Source organism: Canis aureus, chromosome 21, assembly GCF_053574225.1.
Source record: "Canis aureus isolate CA01 chromosome 21, VMU_Caureus_v.1.0, whole genome shotgun sequence".
Lineage (NCBI taxonomy): Eukaryota > Metazoa > Chordata > Mammalia > Carnivora > Canidae > Canis > Canis aureus.
Window position 1 is genome coordinate 38,574,273 of NC_135631.1, and position 24,093 is coordinate 38,598,365.

Consider the following 24,093-nt stretch of genomic DNA (forward strand, 5'->3'; position numbering starts at 1 on the left):
AAAGGGAGAAATAAAGTGTTACTGGTAATGGGTATGGGGTTTCTATTAGTGACAAAATGTTCCAAAACTAGATAGTGATGACAGATACCCAGCTTTGTTACTACACTAAAAACTACTGAAACGTATATTTCAAAGAGGTGAATTTTATGGTATATATGAATTAATCTCAATATATGTGAATTTACCTTAACAAAGCTGTTATAAAAAAAAATCCTTAAAAGGAACTTAGATAATATCATTAATAGTAATTATTGGCGGCATCAGAGCATGCTAACGAAGGCATCCAGTCCCATCCAGTAATAAGGAATATCCATCCTCCCCAAAAGGAGTATTACGAAACTTTTGTTCTTCACTGCAGACCTTCTCATTAGAACATTAATTTGACAGGGTCAAACATAACAAGAACACAGAATCTGGCTGAAATAGGAGTAAAAGGAAGAAATTACAAATGAATAATTAGGTCTATTAGAAACTTTGGCCAGTGAACTTAGTGTATAATTTTTTTTAAGATTTTATTTATTCATTCATAGAAACATAGAGAGAGAATGAGAGTCAGAGACACAGGCAGAGGGAGAAGCAGGCTCCATGCAGATAGCCCGACGTGGGACTTAATCCAGGATCTCCAGGATCATGCCCTGGGCTGCAGGTGGCACTAAACTGCTGCGCCACCAGGGCTGCCCTAGTGTATAATTTTTTAAGGAAAGTATAGGTAAGTATGATGAGTAAGAAAGGTAAAAAATGCAGGTTTTAACATAACTTGATGTACAAATCACACTATGAAGCTAGACAACTGATCTGGAAGACCAGATATTAGGAGAGGAAAACAAAGAAAATGCTGAGGGAAAGTAGGAAGAACTGATAAACTATCTAAGATTAGGGTTGAAGTCTAAATTCTATACTTGTATAACTCTAACCCAAGATAGGAAAGAAAACTAAAGTAAAAGAATTAAACCCAAACCTGATCATCAGGAAGTCGGCTTGAGATTCTCTCTCTCCCACTCCCTCTGCCCTCCCCCAATCATGCAAGTGTGCATACTCTCTGTCTCAATAAAGAAATAAATCTTAAATACAAATTTATGATATAGAGGAAATACATAACTAAAAATATTATCTAGAATGAGTTTCTTAACTTTTTAAGAAAAAAGATAAAATAAGCCAAAACTTTTTAAATTAACAATATTTTGACAGCTTTTCAAATTACGGTCAAAGTCACTGAAGAGATTGTACTAATATATTCACCAGAAGAAATGTTACGGAGACAAACAGACTTGTCAATCTGTATAGTAGTCTTGTGAGGAAAAATGATAAATAGCTGAAACTTCAGCTGACTGTAATAACTATTAATTAAATTGGAAATAGGAGGCCATGGGATCCCTGGGTGGCTCAGTGGTTTAGCACCTGTCTTCGGCTCAGGGTATGATCCTGGAGTCCCGGGACTGAGTCCCGCATCGGGCTCCCTGCATGGAGCCTGCTTCTCCCTCTGCCTGTCTCTGCCTCTCTCTCTTTGTGTCTCTCATGAAAATTAAATAAAATCTTTAAAAATAAAATAAAAAAAAGGAAATAGGAGACCATATAACTATCCCATATGATGAGAGCATTTAACTTCAAAGATGACTCATAGTTTTATTATGTTTGGTAAATTTTTATAAGCTGAGACTTCTCTGTGCTAACAATGGATGTATAGAAATACCCTGATATAAAGAGCTCCCACAACTCAACAACAAAAACTAAACACTGAAATTTAAAAATGGGCAAAGGACTTGAGTAGATACTTCTCCAAAGAAAATATACAAATAGCCAACACACATATTAGATGCTCAACATCACTAGTCAGCAGGAAAACACAAATCAAAACATAGTGATGTATCATCTCATGCATTACAATGGCTACTACCAAGAAAATAAAATAACGAATGTTGGTGAGAATGTGAAGAAACTGAAATCTTTGTGCACTACTGGTGGGAGTGGAAAGAAAATGGTACAGACATTAAGGGAACCAATACAGCAGTTCCTAAAAAAATTATCACTTGAATTATCAGATGATCCACAAATTCCACTTCTGGGTATACAACCCAAAAGAATGAAATGCAGAGTCTTGAACAGATGTGTGTACACTCATGTTCATAGAAACATTATTCATAACAGCCAAAAATGAAAGCAACCCAAATGTCCATTGATAGACAAATGGATAAACAAAGTGTGGTACACATATACAGTGGAATATTATTTAGCCTTAAAAAGGAAAAAAAGGGGGATCCCTGGGTGGCTCAGCAGTTTAGCGCCTGCCTTTGGCCTGGGGCGTGATCCTGGAGTCCCGGGATCGAGTCCCACGTCGGGCTTCCGGCATGGAGCCTGCTTCTCCCTCCTCCTGTGTCTCTGTCTCTCTGTGTCTATCATAAATAAATAAATAAATCTTTAAAAAAAAAAAGAAAGGAAGAAAAGTTTGGCACATGCTGCAACAGGGATGAACCTTGAGAACATTATCCTACTTGAAATAAACCAGTTATAAAAGGACAATTATTGTATGATTCTATTTAAGTGAAATACCTAGAATAGACAGTCTTAGAAATAAAAAGAATGCTGGTTGCCAAGGACAGGGAGAGGAGGGGAATGGGACTTGTTTAATGAGTACAGAGTTTTAGTTTTGCGAGATAGAAAGAGTTGTAGACCCTGGTTGCCCAAAACAGTGAATGTACTTAAATTAGTAAACTGTATGCTTATAAATGGTTAAGATGCTAAGCTTATGATGTTTGCATTTTACCACGATTAAAAGGTTTTTTTTAAAAAAAATAAAAAGCAACCCTTTGTAGTTCTTTGCTTAAAAATTAAATGTCTATCTAGTCATAGGAAGAGGAACAGCTAGTTGTAGGTAACATCATTAAAATATCTCAGATTAGGGCAGCCCGGGTGGCTCAGCAATTTAGCGCCACCTTCAGCCCAAGGCGTGATCCTGGAGTCCCAGGATGGAGTCCCACATCAGGCTCCCTGCATGGGGCCTGCTTCTCCTTCTGCCTGTGTCTCTGCCTCTCCCCCCGGCCCCCGCCCCCATCTCTCATGAATAAATAAAGTCTTTAAAAAAAAAAAAAATCTCAGATTACTAGGCCATACAACATTCATATAAAATCAGATAGCTCTGCTCTGCTCATGAATTAATAGTTACAATTTTCAAAAAAAAAATCTACTTTTTCAGTTTGTTGACATACTGGATTCAGGCACTTCTGACAAGGAAATGAGTGAGATTCAATTATCACCTTCATGAGGATGACTGATCTCACATCATTTTCTCCTAATCTAGTCTGTGTGCCAGGTTTTCTTTTAGGTGCTATAAATATAGTGGTAAATAGGACAAAAATCCCAATTTCATGTGGCATATATTTCAAAAGCACATCCTGCCTGTATAGCATTTATTATTTCTTCCTTTAAAGCCACCATCTGTTTACATGGTTTATTAGCCCATCACTACCACAGCTGCTGCCGACCAAGATTATAATTCCCTGTCAGTGACAATCTTTTATATTTCTCTTTATTTTCTGACAGTGCCCAGTGTATTCCATGTATTATATATCAAATAAAGCACGGCAAGTCTTTTAGACATATTGGTAACTGATAAGCACATTCAGAACAACACATAGTCAAATGAAATTGGGCACCCTACTGTCATAGTTTTGTTTTGTTTTTTTTTAAGATTTTACTTATTCATTCATGAGACGAGAGAGAGAGAGAGAGAGAGAGAGAGAGAGAGAGAGAGAGAGAGGCAGAGACACAGGCGGAGGGAGAAGCAGGCTCCAAGCAGGGAGCCCGACATGGGACTCAATCTCGGGTCTCCAGGATCATGCCCTGGGCTGAAGGCAGTGCTTAACTGCTGAGCCACCGGGGCTGCCCAACTGTCATAGTTCTAACACATTTAGTTCAGTAACTTGAGATAATATAGTTTGTATAAACAAAGAGTATACTCTTAAAGCCCTTTTATTTGGTTCTATATTATATTACCTACAATGTCACCAAGGAAAGTTTGCAATCTTCTATCACCAGGGGAAAGATATGCAGAATAAAAGGGCCACATAATGTACACATATTAAAAAAAAAAAAAACAAACATCAACATATCTTTAGAGATGTGTATGTATATACATACATACAATTTAAACATGTAATACATTAAATTTAACATTTTAAAATTTATATAAACAATACATGCAGATGCTAAAATATTCAAACCATACTGACAAGTTGTATCATGTATTCCCAAGACCCATTCAAACCATACTGACAAGTTGTATCGTGTATTCCCAAGACCACCTTCAGGTTCAATGATTCACAAGAAAGACTCCTAGGACTTAAATACAGTCACTGACAGCTATGATTTATTACAGCTAAAGGATACAAAGCCAAAGTAGCAAAGGGAAAGATGCATAAGGCAGGGTCCAGAAGAAACTAGGGACAAGCTTTGAAGAGTACTCTCCTAATGGAGTCACATAGGACCCATTTAATTCCTCCAGTATTGAGCTGTGACAAAACTTGTGAAATGCTGTCTACCTGGGAAGCTCATCAGAGATTTAGTTAGTGCCCAGTGTTTTCAATGAGGGCTGGCCATAGCCTGGCGTGAGTCAAAATTCCAGATTTCCAGAAGCAAAGTAAGTGTCTAGCACAAAACCATATACATAAAGGCATGGTGAGCCACTCTTACAGGGAATGATGGGAACTCTCCCAAAGGGGTAAGTTTCCACAGACTTTCCCCAAGGGCTAATCTTGCAAACAGGCCTTTCTAAGGATAGCAGTTTCAGGCTTGCTATATTAAATTTCTTATCTACACAATTATAAAATGAAAAAAAAAAAAACTCCTCCTTCCCCATATTCCTCCCCTTAGAAGTAACCAACCATGTTAAACCTCTTTAATAGGTATTTTGTTTCACAAAAATTGCTGCAATGAACATACTTGAAATACTATTTTACGTACATAGCAAATATCATAAAGAAAAGATTCCTAAAGGTTGACCTGCTGGGTCAGAGTATATGCATCAATTCTATTAGAAATGGCCAAACTGCCTTCCAAAAAAGGTTTCACCAGTTTATATTACCATCAACAGATAGAGAATGCCAGTTTTTCTATATCTTTGCCAACATTTATCAATTTTTTAATTTTACACCAAATTTGGTGGAATCTGGTGAACACTCCCCCCAAATTTAATGTTGATTAATTTACATTTTTCTAATTATTAGAGAAGTTGGCAACTTTTCCCCATGCTCAGTAATTATCTGCATTTTTCTTATGTTAATTACCATTCATAGCATAAGCTCATCCTTCTATTGGAGTGTTCTTTTTTAATGATATATAGAAGCTACTCATGTTTCAGATAATAACCCATCATCCTGGGACGCTTAGGTAGCTCAGTAGTTGAGCATCTGCCTTTGGCTCAAGGTGTGGTCCGAGTTTCCAAAAGAGTTTCCAAAAGAGTTTCCGAGAGTACCGCATCAGGCTCCTTGCAGGGAGTCCGCTTCCCCCTCTACCTATGTCTCTGCCTCTCTCTGTCTCTCGTGAATAAATAAATAATATCTTTAAATAAAAAATAATCCATCATCTAGTAAATGTGTTGAAAATATTTTAACTTAATCTACTTATTTTTCATTACCTTTTGTATTATAGAAATTTTTAATGTTTATGAGATCAAATTTGATCTTTATTATATTTGTGCTTTAAATGTAAGTCTGAAGAAAAAGCATTCTAATTCAGAATTGGCTTTGACCTTAAATGGTGTTTCACCAGTCTCCTTACATTGGCATACTGACTGACTTCCTCTAAGAAACTATTTATCACCCTAAAAAAAAAAAATTTACCCAAATATGGTGGATATTATATCTTTTTTAAACTTGCTTATTTTATTTTTGAGGGGGAAAGGGAGAGGGAGAGAGACAATCTTAAACAGGCTCGATGTCCAGGGTGAATCCCAATATGGGGCTCAATCTCACAAACCTGAGATCATGACCTTAGCTGAAATCAAGAGTCAGGCACTTAACCAAGTGAGCTACCCAGGCACCTCTCACCTTGATAAAGGAAGTCTTAGGCAAAGTGGTATTCTTCTGGATCACTTTGTGAAGTGACAATTCTTAGGCACCCACCTAATTCCTAATAGGATGAGGACTTCAATGTGACCCAGTACTACACTGCTTAGAGACATACAACACTACTTATATAAGCCTTGATAGTTAATGTGTAGTGTGGGTACACTGACAATCCCTGGGGTTAAATTATTTTAGAGCATATCCCCGGTAATCGAATAACACTTATTTTTTTAAAAAATTTATTTGCCCTAGGCAGGGAGGGAAAGGGAGAGAGAGAAAAAAAGAGGAGGGGCATGTGGGGGGGGAGCGGTTAGTACAGGGGAGAGGGAGGGAGTCTAAAGCTGACTCCTTATCGGGCCTGGAGCCTGATGTGGGGCTCAATCCCACACCCACAAGATCATGACCTGAGCCAAATCAAGAGTTGGACACTTTAACTGAGCCACCTTCTGGATTCACTTTATGTATTTACTTTTTAAAGTTTTTTTTTTTTAATGTTATTTATTTATTCATGAGAGACACCGAGAGAAAGAGAGAGAGGCAGAGACACAGGCAGAGGGAAAGCAGGCTCCATGCAGGAAGCCTGATGTGGGACTCGATCCCAGGACTCCAGGATCACACCCTGGGCGGAAGGCGCTAAACCGCTGAGCCACCCAGGGATCCCCTATTTTTAAAGATTTTATTTATTTATTCATGAGAAACAGAAAGAGAGGCAGAGACACAGGCAGAGGGAGAAGCAGGCTCCATGCAGGAAGCCTAATGTGGGACTCTATCCCAGGACCCGGGGATCATGCTCTGAGCCGAAGGCAGATGCTAAACCGCTAGCTACCCAGGCATCCTGGATTCACTTAAAAAATCCTTTCTTATAAAGCATTCCATGACTGTCCTAAAAGTATATGATTTTTCCCTTTTAGGAGTCCTCATTGCACAAAAATGTGGATGTGCGCTTAATGTCACTGAACTGTATATATTTTTTAAAGACGTTATTTATTTATTCATTCATTCATTCATTCATTCATTCATTCATTGAGAGACACAGAGAGAGGCAGAGACACAGGCAGAGGGAGAAGCAGGCTCCCTCAGGGGAACCCAATGTGGGACTTGATCCCAGGACTGGGGGACCACACCCTGAGCCAAAGGCAGAGGCTCAACCACTGAGCCCACAGTCGTCCCTAAACTATGTACTTTTAAAAATGGTTAAAATGGGTAAATTTGATGTATATTTTACGATAAAAAAAGAGTTACAAAAAAAAGAAAAAGAATCCTTATGGCACTTTGTCCCACAGTATTGTATTCAGCTTTGCATTAGTTGTTTGTGTACATCATTATTTCCCCATCTCTACTCAAAATTCCCTCAGGAAAAGGATCACACACGGAAAGGGAATGGAATTTAAATGGGTGGGTTGAATTTCCCAAAAAACTCAGAATAACTCACTCTCTTTAAAATGATGCAAATTTAGGATATTTCTACATATGATTCATTCCAATTCTAATGTGATTAAGAAATACAGAGGTGACCATTTAACGTCTGTTTTTCTAACTTCAGTAGGTGAAAAAGAGCCTATTAGCTTTACTTTTACAGACTAAATTAGTGCTAAACTACTTCATTGAACCAAAACTCCATTGAAAATTATTACACTGATAAGAGACTTTAGAAACATATGATCATTATTCATTGTTATCATTATACCATCAAGTATTACTTATGAGAGACTTTAGAAACATATGATCATTATTCATTGTTATCATTATACCATCAAGTATTACTTATGAAAATATATACTAACTAGTAGAGTATATAATGGACAGAAATGCTTTGATAAGTTTGCAGAAAAGAAACCACCCCCACTCCCACCTGTGATTTAAAATGGTTCACATGTAGCATGTAAAAGAAATTCCATGTTAAAAACTATGGGACACTAACATGTTCAATCCATACCCAAGTATATTTAAGGTAAAGGATTCTGACAAATAGTTGACAGCCAACAGGTATGTTAACAAATTCTAAGATGTCAGGCAACCACTTATTTCCAAGGTTCTGCCAGTGACTCCCTCTCTCTCACAGTGGGAATGGATGATTGTGCTGCTGGTGCCAACAAGTGCACTGAAAGAGGTAACAGAACATAACAGTGAACAGCAGAAGTTTATACTGGAGTAGTTCTGCCACTTACTACCTGTGTGACCTTGGGCAAGTTCGGATTCCTCACTGCAAAAACAGGAATTAGAGTAGTCTGAGGATCCAATATAAAAGAAGGACCTGGTAATGTTTCTTGCAGAGTTCATTGTACAAATAAGATATATAGTAGTTTATAAATACATCATTATTTGTGTTATCTGGTAAACATACTTTGTAAGTACACTGTAACGACTAATTTATTTAACAAAATTTACTAAGCACCTATATGTAGCCATTGGCTAGGTACCAGAAGTATAAAGGCAACTCTCTATAGCAAGCATGAGAGTTTATCAACCTCAAACAGACACTTAAGTAACTCTAATGTTCTATTTTCCTCTGTTATTCTCAGTATATATTATCTCAATTTCATCTTCAATGAGTTCCATAATCACCCATACACACACAAAAAAATTAGAGATCTATTAGGGAAACCAAGACATTGACCTGAAATCTATATTCAAATCAAAATCAATACATCTACAATTGCACTCAGTACCCAACTCCTCAGATTGTTTTCCTCCTGTATTGTCTTTCTCCTATCACTTAGTGTCCAACTTAGCTTAGATGAGCTCTTCCTCACCTTCTAATATGACCAAGTCTTGTAAATGCTACCTAAGAAGTGCCTTCCAAATTCATCCCTTTTCCTCAATTCACCGTCATAATCTTCAGGCCCTCCTGCTTCAACTACTGGAATAGCTTTAAGTGGTCTCTCCTTTGGTTCTTAACCTCCTAAATTTTAGTCTCCACATAGCAGCCAAGGTGATCCTGTTAACATCATACCTAAGAGTAAAACCTAAAAGATTCTCATCTTACTTAAAGACCATTCTTACAATGACCTACAAGAACAGAGATAGTCAGCCCTAACTCCCAAGCCTACCACAAATATAGTACTCTCTTCATCACCTATTCCGCTCAAGTAAACAGCTTCCTTCAACACTCTTAACTCAGGTCCATGGGCACTTAATGTTCTGTCTGGAATGCTTTCCTCGCAGATAACTACATTTCAAGTTTTGGTTCAATGTCTTAACCACCTTTTTAATATCTCCTAGGGCACCTGGGTGGCTCAGTGGTTGAACACCTGCCTTTGCCTCAGGTCATGATCCCACACTGGGCTCTCCACAGGGAACCTGCTTCTCCCTCTGCCTGTGACTCTGCCTCTCTCTCTGTGTATGTATTTCTCATGAATAAATAAATAAAATCTTTAATAACAATAATAACAATAATAATAATAATATCTCTTCTACTTGTCATATGGTAGATTGATCATATTAAAAGCCTAGTTTTCATCCTTCCCTGTATTAATTCCACATGTGACTTTTGCAGGGTTTTTTTACTTAAAAGATGAAATTGATTTCCCCACCCCTTGAAGTAGATATGGCATTGTAACTTGCCTTGTTTAACAGAAAGTAATGGAAGTGACAGTGTGCCAGTTCCAAGACTAAATAGGTCTTGTGTATTTGTTCCCCTCACCTGCACCTCTGCAACAGCCATGTAGCCTATTGGGGAATGAAAAACATGTGGAGCAGGGACAAGCAATCCTAGTCATCCCAGCCATAGCCAGGATTGATGTGCTGACAGCCAGCCAACCCCCAGAAACATGAATGAACCCAGTCAAGATCAGCAAAACTGCTTAGCTGACAACCAACAGCATGTAAAAATATTTATTATTATATGCCACTAAGGTTTGTGGTTGTTATACAACATTACTGTGGTAATAGATAACTGACATACTCCTTTTTCTTCCTTACTGTTTTACTGTTCTCTATTGCACTTAATATCTGACCTAGTTACATTTACTTGTTTATTAGGTTATTCTATGACTCTTGCCAATAGAATATAAGCTGCAGGAATTGTAGTCTTCAGAGTCTAGAATAACATTTGGCACACAGTAGGCATTCATTAAACATTAAACAAAGAAATAAAAATAAGCATGATGATTTAATGAACCATTTGGATCTATGAATCTGTCAATTATCTTTTTTTTTTTTTAAAGATTTTACTTATTTATTTATTCCTGAAAGACACAGAAAAAAGCAGAGACATAGAGAGAGAGAAGCAGGCTCCTCACAGGGAGTCCAATGCGGGACTCGATCCCAGGCCCTGGGATCATGCCCTGAGCCAAAGGCAGATAAATGCTCAACCGCTGAGCCACCCAGGTGTCCCAGTTATCTATTTTATTTATTTTATTTTATTTTTTATTTTATTTTATTTTTATTTTATTGTATTATATTGTATTTATTTTATTTTATTTTATTTTATTTTATTTTATTTTATTTTATTTTAGAGAGAGAGAGAGAATGCACAAGCAGGGGAGGGGGCAGCAGGAGATGGAGTTGATTCCCTGCTGAGCATGGAACCCAGTCTTGAGGTCACCAGGCTCCATCCCAGGGCACAGACATCAAGACATCATCCAAAGTCAGAGGCTCAACTGATTGAGCCATGCAGGTGCCCAGTCAGGTATCTTTTTAATCTAAGGAAGTAATTAAACTCTGAGCCAGTCTTTCAAATCACTATTTTACAAGGTGTTAAAATCAAGACTTTTACAAAGTATTTTAATTTTACTGAATATCCTTTGTCATTAATAAATATTTTTAAAATTTATGAATATTATTTATAGGCTTTATCTCATCCTATTCTAATTTTTATATGTATTTTATAATAAATCTTAGCATCTGAAACTAATGATATACTATTATATATTGGTTAACTGAATTTAAATTAAAAAATAAATTTTAGCATAGTTGTATAAGTATGTAATTTATAAATTAATGAAAGTATATTGAGAAGGTGCATGCTTAAAAATTACTGTAATCAAAAGTTTAGAAATCACTGGCTTAGAGAATAAAGTCAAAACTCCCAAGTTGCTATCAATGATATCTTCAGATAATTACATTACATTGTTTCTTTCTCTATCATCAAAGAGGTTCAAAAGCGAAAAAAAGCAAGGGGTTGCCTTTTCCCTTCACATTTATTTTACTTCTCACTTAATGCCCTTAATCACTCTTCATTTCTAACTATGATTTATTTAGAACAACATCTAACACTACATTATGTTCTTTATTTCATATTATTACTAATTCTCACAGGGCAAAGTATTCCTGTTTTATGGATAAGGAAACTCAGATTGAGAGTAGCTTAAAGACTTATTTGAGAGACAGAGAGAGCACATGAGCAGGAGGACGGACAGAGGGAGAAGCAGGCTCCCCACAGCCAGACGTGGGGCTCAAGCCCAGAACCCTGGGGTCATGACCTAAGTCAAAGGCAGACACTTAACAGACTGAGCCACTCAGACGCCCCAAGAGTAACTTAAATAACTTACTGAAAATTACATGGATATGTAAGTAATGGCTAAATTTAATCCAGATAAAACTACTGTGATCTACATTTGCTAGAGTATCCAATGTAACACTAGACACTCAAATTGCTAAAATCAAATATATCACAAAGATATGCTACTACTTCCGTCTGGTCTTTTCTTTCTTGACATCTACACATTCCTTTCTTGACCTTAAATTATAATTCCCTTCCCCTAGCATCAAAGATTATTTTTCTGCCCTCTTCTAGTTAAAACATATTTTAAAGATAAAATAGTGACAATTTATATGTCTATTCAATCCACATTCTGTTTTAAAATAAAATTTTCTAAACCTCCATTAACAAGAAAAATAGTAAATGGTGAGATAACTCAGGAACATACTTGAAAATATTAACTATGGCAAAACAAGATATGGTTTGCAACCGATATATAGCTTGTAAATAATGTAAAAACTAGCATATAATACAGTGATAACAGAAGGATTGGTTAAATATTAATCCTATACTTCTAGTTTAGATTGTTACGTTTTCTAAAAATACTTTAAAAATAATCTGCTAGTCATCACAAGAATGTAGAGTATAAGAGAATATCAGTATTTTATTATTCTTTGAGACTCTTCACCAACATTAGAGCAACCATGTCACTATAGTCAGTTTCACAAGATTAGGAAAATTCTTATTTCTAAATATTCAATTATATTTCCCATAGGACTTCCCATAGGGTAAAAAAATAGAAGGTATATTACATCTGAGCCACTATTAGAGGAGAAAGACTAAAGAGAGAGGTTAAAAAAAAAGAAAAACAGGTATAAATGTTTCAACATCAGGTTAAGGACTCAGAAAAAAAAGACAGTAATTATTGCTGAATGCTAAAGAGGTAACAACAAACAAAGATGCATACTACTGTAAAGAATCTACTGGATGTGCCCTGGAGATCTGAGACAACCATAATAAATGCAATTTCAGCAAAATAGTAGATCCTGAAATCAAATTACAATGGGGGTTAAAGAAATGAAGAAGAGGCTGAGCAGGTGGAGTTAGCCAGTAACTACCTATTAATCAAGAAAGGAAATAATAGTTCCTATGAACATTGACTTTCACAAGTAAAATTTTTTTGTTTCAAGCTTTTGAACTATTAAAACATCCAATCTCTTTACTTTTCCACAAAATGAAAAGACCAAAGCATCTGGTATATTAAGCATTAAAACCATAGTTTTCTTACTTTAATAGCCTTCTATTATTCATACTATAAATTAAACAAGAAAAACTTTTTATTTTGAAAATCTAATAATGTCAGTGAATAGGTTTAGCAATAAATATTTGAACATAACCAGTTATTTCAGTTGCAGAATCCTATTATTGATATCCATCTACTCTATGTTCCTCCACTTATGTGTCATTTATTTACAGTATTAAAAGCAAAGAATTACAGAGGCACCTGGGTGACTCAGTTGGCAGAGCATGTGACTCTTGATGTCAAGATTATGAGTTCAAGCCCCACACTGGGAGTAGATCTTACTTAAAAAACAGTAAAAGAATTACAAACACTAGGCATATATTATAGGAAATTTCTTTTTTTTTTTTTTTTAATTTTTATTTATTTATGATAGTCACAGAGAGAGAGAGAGAGGCAGAGACATAGGCAGAGGGAGAAGCAGGCTCCATGCACTGGGAGCCCGATGTGGGATTCGATCCCGGGTCTCCAGAATCGCACCCTGGGCCAAAGGCGGGCGCCAAACCGCTGCGCCACCCAGGGATCCCCATATATTATAGGAAATTTCTAAATTACACAGTACATCCTGATCTATCTCTAATACCCATTTCTAATACACATTAATCTGAGGCACAAAGAGGTGAATGGACAGCTAGAGAAACTATGAGTAGACAAAACATGGCAGAGAGATACAGAGGGAAGCAGATACAAAGGACATGCACACTATTGACAAGGCAAGATATTACATTACTCAGTTTTTATATGATTCAGGAACTTCTAAAAGAACTATAGATCTATTTTGTTGAAGCAAAATCTATTGTGAAGTAAATACATTAGTCTTTCAGATAATGATATATTTCAGATACACATTTGAGAAGTGAAAAAAGAATGACTATATAATACTTCAATAAAATGATCTTTTTTTTTTTTTTAAGATTTTATTTTATTTAATCATGAGAGATACAGAGCAGGAGAGAGAGAGGCAGAGACACAGGCAGAGGGAGAAGCAGGCTCCATGCAGGGAGCCCGATGTGGGACTAGATCCCGCATCTCCAGGATCACGCCCTGGGCTGCAGGCGGCGCTAAACCGCTGCACCACCAGGGCTGCCCTAAAATGATCTTTAAATAAGATTTACTTACAAGAAGGTAAACGTTCTGGTTCCATATTTTAACACTGAAAAAATACAATTCAAATTTTAGATTCCATTAATATGCAACTTAGAGACTATCTTAATTTTATAGTTTTCACACACACCAAAAATTTGCCTGGTGTTTAATATGTACTGTGTATGTGAAATTAAACACCCTACCAGAGCCAACAGAATGATCTCTCAAGTCATAAGGACTCTTTAGAGCCAACAGAATGATCTCTCAAGTCATAAGGACTCTTTATACTTCTTTTCCCCTTCTCTGAAAGAAAGTGAGTAGAAGTTTATTTGGGGCTGAAACTTCAATAGTTAAATTTTTTTTCAGTTTTGCTTCAAGGATTTTTGGACTAGGTACTCTTCGGACTGCCTGCCTAGTTAGTGAATGATCATTCTATTTACCTAAGAAAAGTCCCTTCCCCCTCCCATACATCTGAACAAGCTCCCTACTTGGTCAATTCACACAATACTCCTCTCACTGGTGAGTTGACTGATTCAGGAATGTGAAAAAGAGCTCAAGCAACTCTAGTCATTCTGATCTCTTACCCTAAACTGAAATAAATGAATGAGTTAGTTGAGACACCGAGATGGATACCTTTAATTCAGAATACCTTTATTCAGAACAGTGAAAGTCAAAATGCAGTGAGAGAAAAATAAAGCAGGTGCCAAGAAGCCAAGACAAGTATCCAAAAAGCCCTCTAGAAACAGAGAAACTGATAAATCATAGAAAGAAGGGCTGTGAAGAGAGAAGGTAAGGTTATGGACAGCTCTCCAATTCTTGGTTTCTGTTCTTCAAGTAGCTCAAGGGCAATATTCTATTGCAATTGATTTTTTTTTTCATTTAAGCTAGTTTGGAAGTAGGCTGCAAACAAAAACTATACCAACAAGGAATTTTTCTGTATTTCTCATGTTCTGCTTTTTTACTGTTTTCCCTAAATAGTGAGAATGCAATTGTTGGCCTAGGCAACATCATGTCATAGAAAAAGCATGTGCTTTTATAACTTGGGACAAACTCAGCTCTGCCAACCTCTAATTGTAAAACCTGCTACAAACTCCTTAATTTCTAAACAGCTTTAATGTTTCTTTTCCTATCAAAGGGTCTATAACTTATGAGTAAATCCATTGTACATAATGTGGGAAGAAGTTATCCAGAAAAGCTTTTCTCCACATTTTTGTACCATGGAATCTAGAACTCCCCTTCCTTTCTCACTTTGGTTCTGGTCCCAAATGTGTAGTCTCAAACACTCTTGAGTGATCTTATGCAAAACTCACATTTGCAGAGAAATTCAAACTAAGCAAGAGGTCTACCACTATAAATAGGTCTAGGTCCTAAAGATTTTTTTTAATGTAATTTTTTTACAGGCCACTTTTAACAGAAGCCAATGAAAAACTGATCTAACGATCTTAAGAACTATGTAAAGTACTATTTTATATACCTGGGATAAAGTAAAATTACCAGATTAAGAATACTGACCACATGGTTGGAACTCAGTTTTATTTTTATTTTTATTTTTATTTTTTGGAACTCAGTTTTAAAAAGCTCTTTCATACCAACCAAATTGTACACTGTAAGAATAAACAACTATGTCATAATAATGAGACATCAAAACACTCCTCACCAAAACATTAAAAAATGCAAAGGTCAACTTCATATTCATCTCCTACTCAACATTTAAGTTGTCTCCCTTTGGGAATTCCCTTCCATATTTCAGTATATAGGGTTTGTTTATTTTATATACTTTACCACTCTGTTCCTCTCATCTAAAAACCAAAACTCTTATCTCTATGTGTTTTTAAGTGCTGTTAGTTTTCTGTATCTGAAATGCCTTTATGCTAGTTCACCTGACAAACTCTTCCTGTAAGAAAGAGTCAGTTCAAATGAGCTCTCTTTGCCAAAACGGTGCATATCCTGCCTCTAAGGTTTAAATCTTGAATACATTTCCACTAGAATAATAAGACATCTTGAATTACTACTGAGTACCTTGTACAGATGATGTTACTAGCTTTACATACATACTATCTTGACCTTGGTCCATCCAGGTAGGTACTATATATCCACAATTTCCCGAGACAACCAGCTTAAAATCAAAGCATAGCCAGGATAAAAATTCCTGTGTAGCTCAAACCTTGTTATCTTTCTACTAATCTGGAAGTTCCAAAGGTTTTTGGAACCCAAGCCCCTTGAAAATCTAAGAGCTATGAACCTTCTCTATCCCACCTCCACCAAAATGGGCATATACAAAAAGTATTAAATATAATTTGAAAGGGTTCAGAGACCCCCTGAAGCTCACTCAATGGAAACTTCCTGCTGCTTCTCCTAAGTCTGTTCACAGTTGGTAAACTTCTTGAGGAAAATGACTTTCATATTTTCAACTGCCAATTCTAAACACAAGTGCCTAGGGCATAGTGGGAACTCCAGAAATCGCTTATTTATGAACCAGTGGATGGCAAGAATCATGGAAGGATGACAGGGATACATTTTTGCATTCCTTCAGAGCCTACTAGGATAGCTACTCCAATATTGTTAAATAGCTTTTCAAATGCAGATTACATCTAAGAATAGTTATTATAAGAATTGTAGACATTAGCATATATCCCAAAGCGTCTGAGATTAACATGATCCACATTCCGTATTTTCTAGGAAAAACTCTGAGGGACCAACAACTTTTATCTGCCATAAGGCAGCTCATAGACACTACAATATTATACAAATGGAAATAAGACTTTTGTGTGTTTCACAGAGAAGGAGATAATTGTTAGGGTTTGACTGCATGAATCTAAAAAATTTTTTAGAATCGAAAGAACCCAAGAATCTAAAAATACTACAGAAAATATGAAATGTTGAGAGAGAAGTTCAACTATCTGGAAGAAACTTAGGGTGTCGTGAGGTTTAGAATAACTGCGTATCACTGGACTTGCATTAGGCAAGTCTTGAACTCAAATCTAATGCAAAACTTTTTCCTGATATTAAAAATCAAATTTTACAATAGAGATAGTATTACAATACAGATAACATTACAATGAGATATTACAATGGAGAAATGCTTAAGATAAACTGGGCTAAAATATTTACCCCAGAGAATTAATTACATTTTTGCTTCTAAGTTTGAGGTCAGGGTCAGAATTTTCAGTATTCTGATCTTCAAGGTACTGGTTAAGAAGTTTTCTAAAAAATGGAAAAAGTATGTTTAATAGTACACCACAAATAAAATTTCATTCATCCAGTGGGAATGCTCAAGGACAAGATATAGATTATTCCAGAAGGAAGGGGATATATATACTGCAGAGTACAGGATTTTAACACTGCAAAGGTGACAAACTATGTTAAGGCTCTGGAATGCCAAGCTAAGAAGTACAGACTTTATCCTATTGGCCTGTGATTCTAAACTAGGGCAAAAGTTATAAAATTGGGAGGACAGGAGAGAGGGAAATTGGGAAGACAGCATATAATTACAGTATGAAAATAATCAGAGCAAAAAAAAAAAAAGAAAAGAAAAGAAAAGAATCAGAGCTTGGATCTGATGCTTTGATTTGGCCTGGGCATTTAAGATTCTAATAATTTTAATGGTCATCAAAGGGAGCCTTGAATTGTTTTTGAAATTACATTTTTGATAATAAAAATAAAACCATTTTTCTTTCTTTCTTTTTTTGTAGGCTCCATACCCAGCATGCAGCCCGATGCGGGGCTTGAACTCGTAACCCTGAGATGGGGGGAGACCTGAACAAGATCAAGAGTTCTGATGCTTAATCAACTGAGTAACTCAGGCATCCCAAAGATAAAACCATGTTTCCAGTACCATCCTAAATAAACTTATTGATGAAAACAGAACTAAGGGGCAACACAGGGACTAAAATAGACATATCCTGATTTTTACAACCAGTGTTTTCTATTATCCCACAGATGCCAACACTTGAAAATGGTATTTTAGGAAAGTGAGTATGATATGCGGAATGGATTGGATGAGGCAAGAAACCAGAAGCAAGAAGAGAACAACAGCTATTGCTGTAATCACTCCAAAACACCCACAAGTTACAAGATACCACTATTTTTTGAAGAAATGCTAATAACATGGTATCTGGATTTTATCAATGGAACCTAAAATCAAAAGTTAAAAGTAGATATTTTATTAAAGTTAATATTCTAAGATAATGGTCCCCAAGTAGGATTCACGGGGTGGGGGATACATAAGCAGTTACTTCAAGTGGTTCCCTGAATCCTTACACATATCAACCAGCATCCAGAGAAAAATACGTACTATCTTTCATATTTATGCAGCAGATATTACAATTAATAAAACCCTGTTTATCTAAAAGTTTTCCTGAATGCAGCCTGATACTTTATCTCAAATTTTTTCAGTGGGTACTAAAAACACAAACACATTGTGTAAGCATACACAGAAGTGTGTACGCAATGAAAGGGGAAAAGCAGTTCTGCTCCTCTAAGAGACAAATCCCTTGGACCATTTGAAGAATCCACCTGGGGATCCCTGGGTTGCTCAGCATTTTGGCGCCTGCCTTCGGCCCGGGGCGTGATCCTCGAGTCCCGGGGTCGAGTCCCGTGTTGGGCTCCTTGCATGGAGCCTGCTTCTCCCTCTGCCTGTGTCTCTGCGTCTCTCGCACGCTCTCTCTCACGAATAAATAAAAACATAAAAAAAATAAAAAAAAAAAAGAATCCACCTGAAGAATAAATCTCTGTCTTACAGTTTCAAGCTCACCACAATTTCTGCTCATGCAAGGGCCATTAATGCCTGTTAAGTGCCAGGCACTATATTAAGCAATGAGGATACAGAGATAATTAAGTCCCAATTGCTAGCCCTGGAGGCTTTCAGTCCAGGGAAGTCAGAAATGTAAATGTTTATGAATCTAATGAACTGAATGTTATAGAAACACAGAAGCATTTAACATATGAAGAAAAAAGTTTTAATCTGAATGTTAATGTCTTACTTTCAAACTGTCAAAAACCTTTTCCAAACTAAATGTCAACTATTGAATGAAAAAAAAGCTAGCACTATTCTGAAAGTAAATACATACAATAAAATTTTTTGAGAATTAACTATTAAATTTGTAGTATGCTGTCTCTGGTAAGCCATAGGGAAAGAGTTACTTAAAAGTTTACTTCCACTTATTAAGTTACTTAGAAATATGTTTGGCTGGATACTCATCAAAGGATGGCTTAGAAACTAAACCAGTAGCAAATGCAAAAAGAAAATACTTCCTATCACTCTAGGTTTGAAAGACACATTAAACATACAGAACCATTTATATAAACTCACTAGGATATTTTAAAAACCTACAAGTCAACCACAAGATACACTCCACCCCACTAGGATGGCTATAATCAAAAAGACGGACAAGTGTTAGTGAGAATGTAGAGAAATTGGTGGGAATGTAAAATGTGCAGCAGCTTTAACAGTCTAGCAGTTCCTCAAAATGTCCAACCATATCACCCATTAATTCTACTCTTAGATATATACCCAAGATAAAGGAAAACATATATCCTAACAAAAATGTGTACATAAATATTCATAGTAGCATTATTCATAAAATACAAAGTATTCTATTTTATGTATTATTATATAAAGAAAATATTCCAAAAAGTGGAAACAATTCAAATGTCCATCAGTGGATGAATGGATGAACAAAATGTGGTATATCCATACAATGGAATATTATTTAGTCATAATAAGAAGTCAAATAGTTTCAATTCCTGCAACACATGAACGAACCTTGAAAACATTATATTAAGTCAAAGAACTCAGTCACAAAACAGCACATATTGTATGATTCCATTTGTATGAAGCAAATCTATGGAGACAGAAGGTAGATTAGTGGTTGCCTCGAGGTCAGGGATAGGAAAGGGAGGAAGAATGACTGCTAATGGGTATGGGGTATCTTTTTGGGGTGATAAAATTGATAATGATGACTGCATCATTTTGTGAATATACTAAAAACTATTAAATTATACAGCTTAAATCAATGAGTTTTATTAAGTGAATTATCTCTCAATAAAGCTGTTACTGATTTTTAAAACACCTCAATCCACAGCATTTAACACTTTAACAATGAAAATTTTTATACTTATTTCGGCTGTGCAGCATAAAATCTTCCAGGCTTTCCATCTTTCTTCACTTCATGTTTTCTAACATTTCAAACCCAAACTTTAAAAAGCTTTAGAGGCCTCATTTAACCAAAAGACAAGTTCTTATCTGTCTTTTAAAATTATATTTAAAAAAAAATAAAATAATATTTAAACAGCAATCATTTCACAAACGAGGACACACATATAGTTAAGAAACATATAAAATACTGCACCTATCTTACCTTTAACACACACACACAAAAAAGCAAAGTTTATGAGGGGAGCTCTCCTTCAATCTGTCTTCCTCCAGTTTCTACCATCTACTTTCAAAATGTTAAATGTAAATGTTAAGAATTTATACTCATTTGACCTATTTTCTCCTCAATCAACTACAATCTAGACTCTTCCATATCCTACCCAAACCACTTTTTGTGGTCACCAAATCACTCCTACTTGGCAAACAGAATGGGTACTTTCTCAATCTCACCTTACCAGTCCTTCTAGAAGTATTTGTTTTTGCTAACTACTCCTTTCCCGAAACCCTCCCAGGCTTTTCTGACATCCTCTGGGTTCCCTTCCCTCCTCTCTGAGCATACGGGCTGCTCTTTAAATGCTGCTGCTCTCCAACCTAAAGCTGGTCACTTTATACGCTCATCTGAATAAATTCATTCCCTCTCATGCTTTCAAATACCTTTTATATGCTCATATGGCAACTTCCAAATTTTTAACTACATCCTGTCAGCTTTCTTGAGCTCTACATTTCTGCCTGATGTCTCAGGCACCTCAGTTTACCACATTTAAACTAAACTAATTCTCTTCTACCTTGAAATTTCCTCCAACCACCTTCTGCTTGGTCTCTTCTACTTCTTTCTCTTCCCGTACTCCTAACCATACCAAATGGTATCTTCTAACTTGGGTGATAGTATACCAAACCAGGAAACTTGGAGTCATACTGTAAATATTCCTTTCTCCTGGACTACCCACATCTAGTGAATCGAGACTTCTTTCTTAATCCTTATCAGATCCTATATATACTCTCTATTCCACTATCTTAGTTTAGTTCAGGCCCTTATCTCACTTCCTATATTTCAACAGCTTCCAAAATGCTCTCCTTCATCACTAATTCCATCCTTAATACTGCCACCAGAATCAACCCCTACAAACACAAATCTGCCAAATGACTGCTTACCCTTCTTAAAACATATAGTGGCTATCCAGAATCTATCTGTATCAAAGAAGTGAAGGCTCATACTAAAGCAGTCTGTGGCAGAGGGTGGGGGTAAGTAGTTAGTAGTTCTAACATTGCTAGAATGTTCAGTTACTATGTTTATTTTCTTAACACCTGCCCACTTTCCAAGTGACCCTAAGAGTTGTAGTATAGAACTATTCAAAATCACTAATACTGATCTATTGAGTAAATTATAGCATAGATGCAAGAATCTTCACAATCTAACCCCTACCTAATTTTCTCAGCATCACCATTAGCCCTTACCATGCATTACTTCACTGGTTCTCAAAGTATGGTTCAGGGACAGCCTAGCCCCTGGCCATTTCAGAGAGTCCATGAAGTTAAAATTCTTTTCCTAATAATATTAATTTATGTTTCCTCACCTGTAAATATAGGAATGCACAGACCTAAGGCACGGTAATTTTTAAAAATCATTTTCATTCTCCTTTTTAGAGTGTACAGTGGCGTTTTCTAGAGTACAAACACTGCAACCATATGAACGAATCAGATACGAAAACCCAAATCCAGTTTCCTATTAAGCCAGACATTAAAGAAATTTGCAAAAATATAAAAATAATGCTTCTTCTCACTAATTACTTTCTGTTTTGAATAATAATTATCTATAGTTAATATGAAGTGGGTTTATTATTTTTTTAAGCAGATTTTTTTTATATATCTATTTTAGTTTGTAGTACAGTAAATAAAAGCTTTTTGGAGCCCTCAATAATTTTTAAGGCTATAAAGGATTCTAGAGACCAAAAGGTGTGAACTACTGTTTTTAGGTGATTATCTACCACTCCCCTAAACATGTTCAACTTTAATTTTTTTTTAAGAATTATTCATTTATTTCAGAGACAGAGTGTGCACGCACGAGTGAGTATGCAAGCATGCACGTGGGGGGAGGGGTAAAGGGAAAGAATCTCCAGTGGAATCCTCCACGCTGAGACTCAGCTCAATCCATGGACCCATGAGATCATGACTTGCACCAAAACCAGGAGTCCCAAGCTCAACAGACTGAGCCACCCAGGCGCCCCAAACATCTTCAACTTTAAAACTTCCATCCCTTTGCATGGTGATATACCCTCCCCACCACTAGCCTAGTCCCAGCCAGGTCCCAAAGGACCTCAGCTGCATCCTGGAGAAACAGAACAAAAAGAACAGAGGTTTTGGGGTGCCTGGCTGGCTCAGTTGAAGGAGCTTGTGAGACTCAATCTCGGGGTGATGAGCTGGAGCCCCAGCTTGATATAGAGATTACTGAAATCAATAAATTTTAAATGCTATATGTTGGCAAACAACTTCAATAAAAAAAAAATATATATATATATAAATTTTAAAAATGCTATATGTTGGCAAATTTAACTCCAATAAAAAAATAAAATAAATAAAAATAATAAATAAATAAATGAATTTTTAAAAAGAACAGAGGTTCTGAAGTCAAGCAAAATACTTAATTTCTCAGAGTGTGCTTCCTCATGTGTAAGATTCAATTTACATCTATCTCATAAATTGTTGACATGTGAAGTAAGATAGGGTGTAAAGTATCTGGCACAGTGTTTAGAATATAAAAGGGACAGAAATGTTAATTTCTTTTTTACTTAAAATAACTTATAAAGACTAACATTACTGTAGTAAAATAAAAATGGTCTAACAATTATTTAATCATAACAAAGCAAGCAGACAGGTTGCTTTGAGCAGTTATGTCAGGATTACTGTTTGTAGAACAGATGGTTTTATATAATAAATCCCTTGAAATGGATAATTTCTACAGTAGTTCTGAGTACTTTTGGTTGATAAATTAAGTTCAAATTAGTTTAAAACACCAGAATTGGGACCCCTGGGTAGCTCTGCGGTTTAGCGCCTGCCCTCGGCTCAGGGTGTGATCCTGGAGACCCGGGATCGAGTCCCACAACAGGCTCCCTGCATGGAGCCTTCTTCTTCTCCCTCTGCCTGTGTCTCTGCCTCTCTCATGAATAAATCAATAAAATCTTAAAAAAAAAAAAACAACACATCAGAGTTATTTTAAATAGCATTTTAACGTAGAATAGCTTGCTATTATACCTCAGTTTGGCTTTAGAAAAATGTCTGTAAATACTCTTCACAACAAAGTCCTGAAATTCACACCTCTACTGCATCCTGTTTTTTAAATACTCAACTGAATTCACTCATTATATTTTTGTTTTCACCTTCATGAATGGAGAGAGAACTGGTTTTTAAGCCGAAACTGCCATATTTACTTGTAGCTTACGTGTCATCTGTAATTATTTTTTACATACAAGTGTCTAATATAAATTAGATAAACTTTAGTCTGATCAAGAGAAATCTACTGCTTGTTTCAATGTTTCAGACATTGTAAAGATTTATTCATTTATTACTTATTTTTAAGTAGGCTCCCAGCATGGAGCCCAGTGCTGAGCTTGTAATCATGACCCTGACAAAAGATTGGAGCTGAGATCAGGAGTTGGATACCTAACTGGCTGAGCCAGGCAGGCACCCCTAGACGTTATAAAGCTTTAAAAAGCACAAGAAAATGATTGAAAACAAAAGCCCAGATACCTTTTTCTTTTTATGTCTAGTTATCTGTAACTGACTACATAAATTAGCTATATGAGACCACAGACTTTAGCACCAGGATTTGTTAAATGATGACTCTAAATAATCACTCCCATACCTCAGCCCTATGAACTAGGTAGCATTTTTCTTCTTTAAAAGATGACAGAAATCACTCATCCTATTTTCTTCAAAGTGGCCAGCCCAAGGTCCAACAGCTATACAATGAAAGAGATGAGCATAAAACCAGGTCTATCAAACACGATTACACATCACTCTATCCTATACATTTACTTGTCATGATCACTGTCTGCCATCTTGTAAGAAGATTTAA

General features: G+C 36.2%; 1 protein-coding gene and 1 long non-coding RNA gene across 13 annotated transcripts in view; one reads left to right on the plus strand and one right to left on the minus strand.

Annotated features, from left to right (window-relative positions):
- LOC144292914 (uncharacterized) overlaps positions 1-18,218 on the plus strand; it is a 121,287-nt gene extending 103,069 nt beyond the window's left edge. For 4 of the 8 annotated variants that reach the window (XR_013360309.1, XR_013360316.1, XR_013360313.1 and 1 more), the window contains one exon: positions 17,560-18,218. This is a non-coding gene — a long non-coding RNA (uncharacterized LOC144292914). Of the gene's footprint in view, positions 1-10,516; positions 10,690-17,559 lie in introns of all 8 variants that reach the window. The other 4 variants (XR_013360315.1, XR_013360318.1, XR_013360314.1 and 1 more) reach the window with 4 other exon arrangements.
- PTPN12 (protein tyrosine phosphatase non-receptor type 12) overlaps positions 1-24,093 on the minus strand; it is an 85,094-nt gene that overhangs the window by 57,590 nt on the left and 3,411 nt on the right. The window lies entirely within an intron of this gene.